The sequence below is a fragment of the Pan paniscus genome, chromosome 4, assembly GCF_029289425.2.
Source record: "Pan paniscus chromosome 4, NHGRI_mPanPan1-v2.0_pri, whole genome shotgun sequence".
Taxonomy (NCBI): Eukaryota; Metazoa; Chordata; class Mammalia; order Primates; family Hominidae; genus Pan; species Pan paniscus.
The window spans coordinates 72306868-72317334 of NC_073253.2; the positions used below are offsets into that span (position 1 = coordinate 72306868).

General features: G+C 40.4%; 1 long non-coding RNA gene across 1 annotated transcript in view; it reads right to left on the minus strand.

Moving 5' to 3' along the window:
• Positions 1-10194, minus strand: part of LOC130541527 (uncharacterized) — a 158549-nt gene extending 148355 nt beyond the window's left edge. Inside the window, exons 1-2 of the long non-coding RNA XR_008955585.1 lie at positions 10132-10194; positions 6869-7038 (exon numbers count right to left, since the gene is read on the minus strand). This is a non-coding gene — a long non-coding RNA (uncharacterized LOC130541527). The remainder of the gene's footprint in view (positions 1-6868; positions 7039-10131) is intronic.
• Positions 10195-10467: the final 273 nt, after the last annotated feature.

Here is a 10467-nt window from a genome sequence, read left to right on the forward strand (position 1 = left end):
TTTAGCCCACAGTTCTAGAAGCGGAGAAGTTCAAGATTTGGCAGCTGCATCTGGTGGCTTCTGATGAGGGCCTCATGCTGCCTCAAACATAGCAGAGAAATAGAAGGGGAACCAGGTGAATGGAAAAAAGGGCAAGACACATGTGGCAACCTCAATTTATAACAACGTGCTCTTGAGGGAAGTAATCCATTCCCAAGACAACTAACTCCATCTCCAGAGAAAGACATTAATGCATCTTAAAGACCTAATCACCTCTTTAAGGCACCACCTCCCAACACTGCCACATTGGGAACCAAGCCTCAATATGGTTTTTGGTAGAGACAAATCATATTCAAACCATAGCAACCAAGTTATATAACTCACTTTGGTCTAAAAAGTCCCAAAATTTCCCTCTGGTAGCCATATAAAACATACCCCCAACAGTCCTTGAAAGCTTTCCTAACCCCAGGTTATTAAATGTGGAGTGAAACTAGGAATGTCTTTGTCTTACAAAAGTTGTGTGACTGTTTTTAAAAGAATAGGTAAACTGCTAATTACCTTCCTTGGACATCTGACTCATTCCATTCCCTGAAATTTCAGACATGGAAAAACTCGTTTGGAAATTCCAATTTTAATGATTCTCTAATTTACAGAGAGACTCTATTCCCTTCATCTTAGCACTGGACAATTGTATATATGCATATACTTTGTAATAAGGTCTTAGAACTCTAGAACTGCTGCATATGGGGGCATTCAATAAAATGGGACAAATGTCACACACACAAGTGCAGACACACATACACAACAATATTTAAGTTTGGGTCTGAAAGACAAAAAAAAATTCCATTTGCTTGTGACAAAAAACATATCTTCAGCTAACTAGAGACCCTCTTGTATGCTTAGAAATGAAGATACTAATTGATGAGAGAGGGGCTTTTCAAAATCAAATGTCTCCAATCTCTAAAGAAACTGAAAAGACCACATTTCAGTGTTAAGCAAATAACCTGAAAGACTCCCTTAAAATCTAAACAAACACCATTAAATGGAGAAAAATAAGTGCTTTTATAATAACTCTAGGGTATGCCTGTCTGGTCACCATTATGAATACCTAGACACTCCATTTAAGAACCTGCTTTCGGAAATCCTAAATGGAGTGCAAACAAGGAATTTGTCAAACTTCAATTTAAGTTTACCTTATTTAAAAGTGATTATAATTTCTTTAAGTTTTTTTCCTTTCAAATGAAATTGTTTAATCTCTGACAACTGCATTCCTTAGTTTACAAGTGAATAATCTGAGACTAAGAAGATATCCCGGGGTAGGGTTGCCAGATTGAGCAAATAAAAATACATATTCAAACATTGCATGAGACATATGCATACAAAACAATTATTGATTGTTTATCTAAAATTCAAATTTTTGCTGGGCATCCTGTGTTTTATCTGGACCTACCCCTAGGTCCTCTACCTAATGAATGGGAAAGCTGATGATAGAACCCGGTGCCCTGACTGACAGCCCGGAAAACTACTGGCAATGAATAGGTTCCTCTTTCTGATGCAAATACATTCACAATTATCCCTTGAAAATTAGATGCTGTGGAAAACCAAATGCTATGTAAGGTGATCCCTCCCCTCAGAAAGCCTAGAGTCTAATGGCAATTTCTAGTGAATCTGGAAGAGAAGAGAGACTGTCTGTAACCATCTCAGCAAACTGCTAACCAAGAAAATGGTTCTCACTCCTGGTCACATACTAAAATCACTTCGGGAGCTTTAAAAATAATCAGTGGCTCACGCCTGTAATCTCATCACTTTGGGAGGCCTAGGCAGGTGGATCACTTGAGGTCAGGAATTCCAGACCAGCCTGGCTAACATGGTGAAAACCCATCTCTACTAAAAATACAAAAAAATCAGCCACACATGGTGGCATGCACCTGTAATCCCAGCTACTCGGGAGGCTGAGGCAAGAGAATCACTTGAACCCAGGAGGTGGAGGTTGCAGTGAGTGGAGATCACACCACTGCACTCCAGCCTGGATGACAGAGTGAGACTCTGTTTCAGAAAAAAAAAAAAAAAATTATCAGTACCCTGAAATCCTGAGATTCTGATTGAATTGGTCTGGGATAGGGACTGGAAAAATGGTCTTTTTTTTTTTTTGCCAAAATATTCCCTGATTATTCTAGTGTGCAGCCTGGTTAGCATAATGAACCAGTGGTCTCAGACTCAGAAATCTCCCCCATGAAATCTGGATTCACAAATGGCTGGGTCTGTGCTAAAGTAGGCTGTGAGCGTGTGTGTGTGTGTGTGTGTGTGTGTGTGTGTGTGTTTTCCCAAAGCCCCATACTTCCTGTATCCCATGGAGGTGTTCCAGTTGGCCACTTGGTCTTTCCAGTAAGACTCATTGAAGGGACAGCATTTTGCTGGAATTCACTTTACCCCCATTCTGCCCTTGGTTCCTAGTCATTTCTTAGCCAATGCATTTTGTAGCCTGAGTCTTGAAAAATTTATTGTAAGTATACAGATCACAGTAGACAATAGAGAAGAGATCATTCCATCTAACCCTGCAGTCTGCTCAGGATACCCCAGTTACCTGGGGTCAGACATGCAGCCTCTGGTCCAGAGTCAAACGTGTGGGTTCAATGTTGTCTGAATATCTTCCCACTGGTAGAACCCACTAAATAAAAGCCCCTTTCAGTCTTATGACTTCCCATGAAGAGATAAATAAAGATGTGCTCTGGGTATTTTTATTATTGTCATTATATTTGTTGTCCTGGTCAGAGAGGGGTCAAAAAGCCACAACATTTTCCTCCGCCCAGCTATTATTGTCTTCCAAAAGACACAGTAGCACATGCTCAAGAGCAGGATTTCTCAACACAATCTAAGAAGACAAGATAAAGAAGCTAAGTCTCCTTTGTCCTGGCCTATGGCCCTCAGATTCTCATTTCTGACATCATTTATGAGGAAGGCAAGTTCATTGTCTCGTTTTGCTGCATCTGTTCTCAAATTGTGCCATCTTTCAACAACAGCCTAACTTAACATTTTTAAATCATTCTGACCACCATATGCCATCCAAAGTCCAAAGTAAATGGTATCTAACCTCCAGCTCTGAAGACATATGTGGCTGTGGCCAAGCCTACTTTCAAAGACACACTGTTGTATACTATCACGTGCTTAGGCCATTTTTACATCATTGTTAATCCTTTCATTCCAGAATCCATCTGGGATCAATTCAGCCTATGATAAGAACACCGTTCTCTTTTGGGACACTCATCCAAGACTGGTTTTCCTAGCTTAAGACTCAAGAGATTCCACTTCTCCAAAAGTGTTAAGTTGAAAAATCCAGTACAAATAAGCAAGATCAAACAGGGCCAATTGTATCTACCTAGAAATAATGAGAGGGCACTTTTTAAAAAATACATAAAAACACTAAATGAGTGCTCAATACCACTAATACCTGGAAAACTTAGGCTCAAGACAAGTCAAACAAATTCCAAATGCATCTAATCCATGTTAAATATTTCCCGTCTCAGTGACCAACAGGCCATGTTAAAACCAGTCCAACTCCTTTTGAAGGTCTCGTTCTTTTCCCCCACATGAAGGGCAATGTAAGGATTCTGATCAGTGATGCAAGATTGCTAATTCTAATTGGGTAATTTTTCCCATTAGTCAGAGATCAGCCTTGCCAACTTGGAGGCCTCACATGCTTTGCTGCCATTGGGAGCTAGCTGTCAAACTCCAGAGCTAATGGAAATATATTCTAAAAGCCAAATTCCACCCTTCACTTGCATGGTGACAGTTCCTAACCAGGTGAGAGAACTTCGACCCCATCCCAAAGTCTGAGACCTTCAGTCTTTCTTTGTCATCGCCTTCTTCTCATGTCATTGTCAGCAAATCCCCTTTGACAACCCTCTCTCTTTTCCCTTGGAAAATGCCCAAATTCTCCCAAGAGAGGAAGCATTATCTTTCTAAATCTTAATTTAATTGGAAAAGAGAGAGCTGAGATTTTTAAATTCAGGGCAGAGGCAGACTCATTCATTACCACTTCAAGGTCCAGGATTTGGGCTGATGAGCAAATAGATCAATCATATTGGGAGGTGTTCTGTACCTTCCTCTGTTATAACTCTAATTCCCACAGTCAAAAATATACATTCAGGAATAAACAGGCTGGTTCTCTCCAGTGTCTTCTCAACTGATAGTTCGTAACTGGTATGATAGTTAAATTCACGTGGAGAAGGATGCAGATTCATTTGCCAGACACAACCAAGACAGGGCCAACACCAGCAGGGGCTTCTAGAACTAGAATGAAGTTTCCCTGCTTCAGATCAGAAGAAACTTAATTGGAGGCCCAGTCATGTGTCTTATACAAGTGCCTAACAACACACATAAAATCCCAGAGAGCTGTGTATCTAAGTGAGCCAACACTAGTTCACAAGCAGCAATGCAAAACCCCTTTCTTCCTCTGCCCCGTGGCAAAAAGTAAGTCTGTTCCATTTGTTTACAACCATTGCTGTTACTTTCCAGCATAACCATAATCTTATTTTGTAAATCCTATTCCTGACACACCTCAAACCATCTGCCCATTTTTTCTTGGGTTAGCTTGGGGCTGTTTGGCAAATGTCTGTCATTACCTGTAAGTGGAATATTTTTTAATAGAGTACATGCCCCTTGTAAAGGCATGTTGCCATGGCTGCTAGGTGCTCTGAAAAATCTCCTTTGTTTTTTTTCTTGAAATCCAATATGCCTTTAGTAATTTTTAATATGTGTAGAATTAAGAAGAGACAAAGAGGCATAAATACAACCCATTAGGCTTCAGATTCAAAATAAGTTTGTACACGCTCTCAGTCAAATACAAGGAATTGGCTAAAATTTTATTAATAAAAATATATTTGTCAGTTTGAAGGAAGAGAAGACTTAGCCTATGTTTCAGATTCAGACTTGCAAACAGTTTTGAGGGGAACAAGTGATATAGTCTGAGCCGTAGAACTTCCACCATTTCTTGTCCCCATGGAGTGGGACCAGGGTTCTCAGCAAGTCACTACAATCTGTCTTTGCTTCATTATTTTGACACCTTCTCCTTATTTAAACTACAAGGTGCTGAGAAAGACCCAGAACCCCAAACTGGATGAAGGATATGTGATAGGCAATTCACAGAGCACAGATACAAATGGACAAAAGTGAGAAAAAATATCTCATCTTATTAGTAATCAAGAAAATAATAGAATAAAATAAGAAGGTCACTGTTAGCCTCTAAAACGGCAAAGATTAAAAACAATGAAAATATGTAGTGAGGGTGTGGGGAAATGTTCACTCTTAAGCACTGCTGGAGAAAGCAGAAATTCATACAACCCTCCTGGAGTCACTTTGGTAGTATCTAGCAAAATTTTTCTAGTACCTACCTTTGGCTACACTTCGTGTATATACACACACACATACACACACATAGACACACACACAGACACACTCATGTGAATTTAAAAATTATTTATAGTGGCATTACTTGTAAAAGCCAAAAATTAGAATTAGCCTATCAAAAGAGAAATGGTTACATAAACTCTGGTTTATCTACCCAATGGACTATTACACTGCCATTAAAAAGAATGAGACAGTTCAACATCTTCTGATATGAAAAGACTGATATATTGACAATTAAGACAGCAACTTACAGAATATTAATGTGTTCCAACTTATGGAAAAACAATGATTTACCTAGGTCTATAATAAAATGTGAAAAGAAGACTCTTTTTCAGCTTTGTCTAAAGCCCCAGAAGACCCAGAACAAAGCAAGAGGCAATTAGTGGTCTCACATTCTAAAATGAGTTTCTAGACCACCTAGACAGGACTTGCAAAGGAGACAACTGCAACCATTAGCCCATCACTCGCCTCAAGGCTGTAAAAGGACTGAAACTGAAAATGCTGAAAGAATTCCTTTGGAATGATTTTTCAGGGCGTGGTGGTGTTTCCACCTTTACCTCTTTCTAAGTAAGAGAGGTTTCAAGGAGATCTCCCTGAATGCTGGAGTCTGCCAAGTGTAGACTGGCACTTGATTCAAGACCAAAGATCGTCTACTAGCAAGAGGCTGCAAATTGCGTGCGGAGGCCCAGGCACTGAGAGAGCTGCAGTGCAGCAGACAGGCCCAGGTACTGAGAGAGGTGCAGTGCAGCAGACTGCACATCTCCCAGCAGCAGCAGAGTGCATCAGTCTTGCCCTTACGCCATATGCAAGGGAGCCAGCCAGGATGGTCTAGAAAAGGGCCCCACCTGTAAAGAGGTTGACAACACTCCACCCATAACCTTCCTATCTCTTGATCACATTCACACACACACACACCTACTGGGTGGAGGGCAAGCTTTTACTCTCCCCAGCCAGCACCTGCATCTGTCAGCGGCTATCCACAAGCCGCGGGAACCCACTAGATGCACCAAGAGCCAGAGTGCCTGGGGTGATGGGTGGGACTTGAAGGGACTGGAAGAGTTGTTATTCTACATGATTGTCCAAGAGCGTGAGAATGAATCTGCATATTATATTTATAGAGACAGCAAGGGGAAACTGTTTTCTACCTGTACTGTATGGAATCTCACGCTTTCAATATGATGTTAACAATTACACAGGTAAAACAGAGAAAAGGTCTGGAAATTTACACACAAACCAATTATGATCTCTAGAAAGCAGAGTGTGGTTAGAGGATGAATAAAAAAAACTTATGCATTTTACTCTATACACTTCTATATAGCTTGATTTTTTAAAAAAACAAACATATGTACTCATCTTTTTTGTAAACAAAAACTTAAAATACACACACACATACACACATATACTCACTGTATAAAAATTCAGAAAAGTAAGAAAAAGAAAACAAACAGACCATAAATGTAATTCCACTCCTCCCAGATCTCACCTCTGTTAGTATTTGATGAGTTTTTATTCACATCTTTTTTATGTAATTTGCTTGGAGCAGACAGGGCCTCATTGGGCATCACCAACAGTCAAGTTAAACAAGCAAGAACTTCAAGGATTGTTTACTGCTGCCACTCATATTTTCCATGGGTATTTTGACCATATGAAAATCTGGGTATAGGAACAAAGAAAACCAATTTGATACTTATGAGTCTGTCTCCCTTAGCTCCCTTAGCTTAAAATGTTCATAATTAAGATGGAGATAAAAATTATCACTGTGACATTTTATGCACTGGCTCTAGACAGTAGCAAGGTAGAGGACTAGAAGATTAAGATTTACTGATCCCCTTATGAAATCACAAATGAGTACTTTAGTCAAACTTAACAATACTTACCAAGTCTGTCGAGAAAGCTCATTTGAGCCTCAAACAAACAACCTAAATGGAAATTCAAGAGAAGACTTTATCTCCTGTCTGAGATTTACACAAAAATCAAATCTGTTACAGACTCATCTAAAAAAACACAGATAACCGACTTGAGACCTTTAGCAAATGGAGTGGCTGCTATACATGTGGAAATTACCTCCTTCTTTGTTTTCAATTTCCTGGGAACCAGGGAGAAGTTCTGGTTTCTAAACCTTGAGGCAACATGAACAATGAACAATTGTTAGCTAGAAACAGCAGATGAAGCCTATTACTACACGACAGAAAGTAGACTGCACTGTCTTAAGGTTGTGTTTATTATACAGGCCTGGTGGGTAAAATGATATGGTAGAGAGTGAGTGTCCTGCTCAGTAGAAACCTCTGAGAAACCCTCCACTCCAAGGGAAGTATCCAACTTCTTTCTGTTTTTCCTCTTGTTGAGTATAGGCTTGGATAATTACATGTAATTTCCCAAGTCTGTCTTCATGAATGAAACTTCTTACCAATTTCTACCAAAACCCTCTACCAAATCAAATAAAGATAAGGTCAACAGAAAGCCAATACCATGCAAATATGCAGTAAAGGTCTTCATTTTTTTTTTTTTTCATTTGAGTGGCAAACCAAAAATCTTGAAAAGTTAACAATTCCATGATCCAGCAAAACAGCAACAGAACACAAAAGCTTTCCCTTGGGTTAGAATATGAAAACTTTTTTCAAGAGTAAATTCAATTGAGCTGAAATTGTAAAACCTGCAATGGCAAAGTGTATTTTTTAACCAAATTTGTTGGAAGCCAGTCATACACAGAAAATAAACCCAAACTCAAACTAGTACTGAAGTCCAGTTTCCTTTTAGCATTTTTTTAAAAAGAAGAAAGAAAAATAAACTTCCTAGACTTGAAAATGCAGCCTTTAGAACAAGGTTCCAAGAGTTACTCGGATGTTGGCTGATGCTTACAAACCAATGCTAACAAGTGGAGTGTAAATGAATCAAAACCAGATAGATTCCATTTCCCTTCAAGTAAATGGAGGTTGGAGACGGGGAGGTGGTGGGAATGCTTCCCAAAATGTGAATTTTACCAAAACCACAGTGTTCTGTATAAAAACTAGAGAAATATCATCTGAGCTTCAACTAGGGCTGGGTTTCAAAGAGGTGACATGAAGAGGGAGAAATGACACCCAGGAGCACCCTTCTGTGCCAGGCCATGAGCTTCAGGAACACTGGTTTCACCCCCACAATAAACGGCACGGCTGGCAGGTGTTCTCCCCCGACTTCAGAGACGAGAAAATGAAACGGGTGTACTCGCGTCCCCTTCTCTAGGTCATTCAGCCAGGAAGTGATCCTGAAGGGCATCTGCATTAGGAAACAGTGCTCTCTCACCTCCTGTGCTCTTGTTCCATGAGAATCATTGATTACTTCAGCAAGTATGATGTAATGATGCTTTAATGAGGCCATTTTGGAGCATTCTACCAATGCAATGCTAATCTTGTCAAGGCCAACACCTGTGCTGACTTAGATAGTGCCTATGGGAGAACTAGGTAAGGAGAGGTAGAGAGTCATATTTTTTGTTTTTGTTTTTGTTTTTGTTTTTGTTTTGTTTTGTTTTAGAGACAGAGGTCTTGCTTTTTTACTGTGGCTGGAGTGCAGTGGCACAATCATAGCTCACTGCAGCCTCAAACTCCTGAGCTCAAGTGATTCTCCCACCTCAGCCTCCCAAGTAGCTGGGATTACAGGTACACACCATAATGCCTGATTAATTTTTACATTTTTTTTTGTACAGACAGGGTCTCGCTATGTTGCCCAGGATGGTCTCAAACTCCTGGCTTCAGACAATCCTTCTGTCTCAGTCTCCCAAAGTGCTGGGTTTACAGGCATGAGCCACTGCGCCCAGCAAGAGTCTTATCTTGATTTAACTTAGGATCACCGTGAATTTATGTCATAAATCCAAGTTACTCAACTGTGGGGCAGGCCTGTGCTTCACCTGCATTACCTAACTCCTTTAATCCTCAAAATGACTATGGGCTTTATAGCATTTTTATCCTTATTTTATGCCTAAGAAAACAGGCTTGGAAAGGCTAAGGAAGAGGCAGAGCCAGGATTCTCACCCAGCCTGCCTGACCCCTCCGAGTCCAGATCATGTGCTCTTACCCCCTTCACAAAACTAAAAGGTTAATAATTCTAGAAATTATGCAGCAGTGGCTTTTCAAGGTATGTGGTTATCACTGATAGCAGCTTCCTACACATGTATTCATTTATCCAACAGGTATTGATTAAGTGATTACAATATATAAGAATGGAGGGTTATAAAGAGATCAAAAAATGTTCAAGTTCTTGTCCTTAGTCTCAAGCCATGTACAGCCCAGACTTACTCAGTTCTGGATTTTCCCCTGGTCTTCTGGCTACTGTCCTTTATCTTTTCAACTCACTTGTTATTACAGCAGTTTCTTTCTTTGGGACATGTCCAAATTTCTGGTTTAGATAAGTCTGTCCCTGAGACAAGTGAACTTCATCAAGAGATAAATGAATGGAGAGACAGCTTTAAACCAAGGAGCTCTGGCATTCATAGAGTATCAGAACTTGAAGGGATCTGACAGATGGAGCCTGTATTGGTCAGAGTAGTCTACCTGCTATAACAAACAAGCCCAAACGTTTACTTCTTGCTCTCACAAAATTCAAGGGGTACGTTTCTGGTTGGGCCTCTGTCACACCTGTGGTGATACGTGGGGATCCAGGCTCCTCCCCTGCTGTGGCTCCCCCATCTCAACAAAGGGTTTCAGGATGCCCCAGACTTCATCCACACAGCAGACAGAAGGCAGAGAGAAACGTCAGAGCAGGCATACTTACTTCTAACTGCCTCCTCCCATTCCATCGGCAAGAGTTAGTCACAGTGCCACCTTCACGCCAGGGCCTGGGAGGTCTGTATGCAGGTTACCAGGAAGAATAAGTCAGTTTAGTGAGCATTCGGCCCATAAAACCACCGTGCAGGTGAGGAAACTGCTGCAAAGTACCTACTGCTACAAAGTGCCTACGCGAATCAACCAGTGTCACATAGAAGCAGATTCCATATTCCACCGCAGCACTCTGCCTACAACATTGATGCTTCCTAAAAAGACATGTCTTGCTTTTATTTCTTACATCATACTTACTATATAGATTTTAAAAATACAGAAAAACTTAAAG